Genomic DNA, 4400 nt, shown 5'->3' with positions numbered 1-4400 from the left:
GGAATTGAAGAATTCCTTTGCCTCTTTTGAAGTGGTACATGTGCCCCGAGAACAGAATGCCCGAGCTGACTTGCTTGCTAAGCTCGCCAGTTCAGGCAAGGGGGGTAGGCAGAGGACGGTGATTCAAGAAACTCTGAAGACGCCGAGGGCATTTGTAGCAGATCACCTGGTCCTTCAGATAAGCAAGTCGACGGAGAGAGCAGCGAGAAGCCATAAGTCTTTGACGCAGGAAACTCTGAGATCGCCGAGAATCAGAGCATGCCGAGGAGAGAAGGTGGATGTGATGCAGGTCTGCGCCACCCACGAGCCAGACACTTGGATAACGCAATATAAGCGGTGCTTGGCGGATGGTCTCCTCCCGCTGGATCCAACAGAAGCCAGGAAGGTAAAGAAAAATTCTAGCAAATACACGTTGATTGATGGCGATTTGTACAGGTTTGGGTTCACTCACCCACTCCTGGAATGCATACACGGCGAGAAGTGCACGAGAATTATGGCAGAGCTCCACGAAGGAATATGTGGAAGTCACGTCGGGGGTCGAGCTCTGGCTGCAAGGACTCTCCGTGTAGGCTACTATTGGCCATCCATGAGAGAAGATTGCAAGAAGTATGCCCAGTGCTGCAAACAATGCCAGCAGCACGCCGATTGGCACAAGGCACCTCCCGAGGAGTTGAAGTCGATCTATAGCCCTTGGCCGTTTCATACTTGGGGAATCGACATCCTGGGACCTTTTCCACTGGCGATCAGGCAGATGAAGTACTTGGTCGTGGCGGTTGAGTATTTCACCAAGTGGATTGAAGCAGAACCAGTGGCCCAGATCACCGCGCACAAGATCGAAGGGTTTGTGTGGAAGAACATTGTGTGCCGGTTTGGAGTGCCTAAGCGCCTGGTGTCAGATAATGGGACGCAGTTTGCAAGCCACCTGTTGAAGAAGCTTTGTGAAGGGGTTGGAATTCAACAAGTGTTTGCATCCGTCGAGCACCCTCAGACGAATGGCCAGGTGGAATCAGCTAATCGGGTGTTGTTGAGAGGTTTGAAGAGAAGGCTTGAGAAAGCCAAGGGAAGTTGGGCTGAGGAAGTGCCCCGGATAGTCTGGGCGTACCACACCACCGAGCAGTCAGGAACCCATGAGACCCCGTTTAGCTTGGTCTACGGGTGTGATGCCATGATTCCAGTCGAGATCCAAGAGAGCTCGCCGAGATTCCAGAACTTTGTAGAGGAAGACTCGAATGCAGAGAGAAGGCTGAACCTGGATCTGCTGGATGAAGTCAGGGAAGAGGCGAGGCTGAAGGCTGAGGCGGTGAAGAGGAGGATTGAGCGAAGATACAACTCAAAGGTGATGCCAAGGCAGTTTAGAGAAGGCGATCTGGTGATGAGGAAGGCCCACCAGTACGAGATGGAGAATAAACTGTCACCCAAGTGGACTGGACCGTTCAGAATAACCGAGGCGCTCGGGAACGGGGCCTACCGCTTAGAGACGCTGGAAGGAGGAGCGATCCCTCGTACCTGGAACGCCACACATCTGAAGTTGTACTATAGTTGAGAGCTTTGTAAGTAAAGACAAACACAAATGTTATATTACAATGTCTCTGTTAAAATAGTTTCAAAGGGGCACTCTTTTTTCCCTAAGGAGGGTTTTTAATGAGGCCACCCAATAAAAGAAGAGTTTTCGAAGTATAAGGTGTTTTCAGATTGCATGTGTGATATTTTCAAAAGTTTTGAAGAAAGACCTTGTCATTCGTACATGATTTAAGGCAAGAAAAGATATATCGCGTGCTTTCTAAAAGTTTTTAAGTCCTCATCGTTTTTCGGCGATCGGAGGCACCAGTTAAGTTTTCAAAGTCCTCATCGTCTTTCGGCGGTCGGAGGCACCAGATGAAAGACCTCAACGCCCTCGCGTGTTTTGAGGCAAGTTAAAGACCTCCTCGCCGTCGAGCGAGTGCAGGCGAGAGAGAGAAAAAGTCCTCCGTGTTTCTGGGAGCGAGAAGATGTAACTCCTGGGGCAATGTCGAGGCAAGTTAAAGACCTCCTCGCCGTTGAGCGAGCGCAGGCGAGAAAGAGAAAGGTCCTCAGTGCATCCAGGGGAGAGGAGATGTACGCCCTGGGCAAGTTGAGGCACCATACAAAGTCCTTATCGCCGTTGTGCGAACTAAGGCCCATTAAAGACCTCCTCGCCGTCGAGCGAGTGCAGGCGTGAGAAAGAAAAGGTCCTCAGTGCATCCAGGGGGGAGGAGATGTACACCCTGGGCAAGTTGAGGCACCAGACAAAGTCCTTCTCGCCGTCGAGCGAGTTAAGGCCATTTAAAGTCCTTCTCGCCGACGAGCGAGTTAAGGCGAGTAAAAGTCCTTCTCGCCGATGAGCGAGTTCAGGCGAGTTAAAAGACCTTCTCGCTTACGTGCGAGCATAGGCAAGATAAAATCCTTCTCGTCTCGAACGAGTTCAGGTATAGCGAAGAGGGTGGAAGAAACTTGAAAGGTGGCTAAGGTAGGTTCGAAGAGAACGCCCAGCCAGCCGGTCTTTTGCTTTGAAGGTCAGGAAGGCAAGAGGAGATTCCAAAGGGCGTTTCTACCCCAGATAAAGAAACGATTGCCAAAGCATGAGGCTAGAAAAAGCTGATGTTACCAAGGGGTCTTGGCGATCGGGAAAGGTTCAAACGACGGCGAGAAGGTTGAAAGACTTGTTTGATAAAGCAGGTCGAGTGGGACGTTGTTCGAGCCAACGATTAAGTTACAGTTCGTCGCTTGAAGGGTATTCCTGTAATGAGGTTAGTTGCCTTAAGAGTACAAGTTGTTTAAGGTGATTTTTGCTTAAGTTTGAGTTGGCTCGAGGCGGTTCCGTCAAAGGTCGCGTTTGCAAAATCACTAAGTTAAATCCGACAAAGTTAAGCATACAAGGAAGGCTAAAGTGCTTAAAAGAAGTCAAGGGAGAGAATATCCAAGTTCAGCAATTAAAATAAGCGTTTGCTCAAAACACATATGCAAGAGTTTTTACAAGGTAAATACAAGTGAATTTATAAAGAAGCAGATGGGGTGGAATTGGTTGAGCCTTCGGCGGGAACGACCTTTCCATCTACTACTTCGTTGTTTAACGACACCATGCTGAGGTCGAGATCAGGGAATAGGCATGCGAATTGCTCCCGAGCGGCTTCGAATCCAGCAGTCAAAATCTGAGCAGAATTTAGCTTAAGTTCTTCAAATTGTCCTTGAAGCTCTTCAACCTATTTCTTGAGCTCCTTGTTCTGCTGCCCCTGCTCTTCAACCTGTTTTTGGAGTTGTTTGTTGGTCTCTTGAGCATGGAGAAGGTCGTCAGTAACCTTCTTGGATTCTGTTTGAGCTTGGGCCAACTCGGCAGCCATCTTCCCTTTCTCCTTGTTTGCCTCGGCGAGATCAGCCATGGCGTCGTCTCTCGCTTTCTCTACTTGCCCAAGTAGCTTCTCGCGATCGATTGACCTTTGCTCCAGTTTTGGTACCTTATCGGCATTAGCTTGAATGTGAGCCTCCAGGTCGCTCGCCTTGGTGCGCAGAGGCACGATTTTGCTTTCTAGCTCAACTTTCTCTTGGGCAAGTTCAGGGACTTTGCGGCGAAGGTCAGCAGCTTCCTTGCGCGCCAGCCTAAGCTCGGTACTCAGGGCATCCTCTACTCGGGAGTGTTCCATTTCCGCGAGCGTCAGGCTGAATGACACCTTCTCCACCTCAACCTTCATAGTGCTATTTTCGGTCTTGAGGTTGTAGAGATCGTCTTGAAGCCGCCTGGTGGAGCTCTCCACAGCCCTCGTTATGATCGATGGGATATCCTCTGCTATGGTTTTGAGTTTGGCGGTCAGAGGTTCCCACATCCTTGTGACTTCGAGGGAAAGGTTGGATGCCTGGAGAGGCGCCAGGGGGGCTTGTGGAGGGTTCTCGCCGCCACCTTCCTTAGCAGGATTTTCAGTGTTTGCTTCCTGGCGTGGCGACGCAACCGGGGACTCGGTAATTAGAATTGGAGAGGTGTGAGCAACCTCATCCCCGGTCAGAACGTTCTCTGCAGCTGAAGCGTTTGAAGGAGGGCCCCCTCCAGCTGAGATATGGGGCGTAGAGGCACTTGGGGGGTCCTCCAGAAAGTTTGGCTCTTGAGCCTCAGCTGCTGGTGGCGCAGTGGCCAGTGGAGTTGCTTGGACTGGTGGTGAAGGGGCTGGTGGTGTTGGCGATGAGGGAGGAGGAGCAGGTGTTGATGGTGGTGTTGAAGCTAGAAGAGGGGGTGGGGCAGGTGGTGAAGGTGGTGCCACCCTTTTCCTCTTTGTAACGAGGCCATCCTCAGTGACCTCGTCGTCCTCTTCCTCCTCCTCTTGGACGACTTGGGGGGCTTTTCGCTTTGGCCTCTTAAGGACCAGTTTCTTTCGCTGGGTGGGTTCCTTGGGCGG

Source organism: Phaseolus vulgaris, chromosome 11 (assembly GCF_000499845.2).
Source record: "Phaseolus vulgaris cultivar G19833 chromosome 11, P. vulgaris v2.0, whole genome shotgun sequence".
NCBI classification, from domain to species: Eukaryota; Viridiplantae; Streptophyta; class Magnoliopsida; order Fabales; family Fabaceae; genus Phaseolus; species Phaseolus vulgaris.
The sequence above is the reverse complement of the archived record's forward strand: the minus strand, read 5'-3'. Positions refer to the sequence as shown.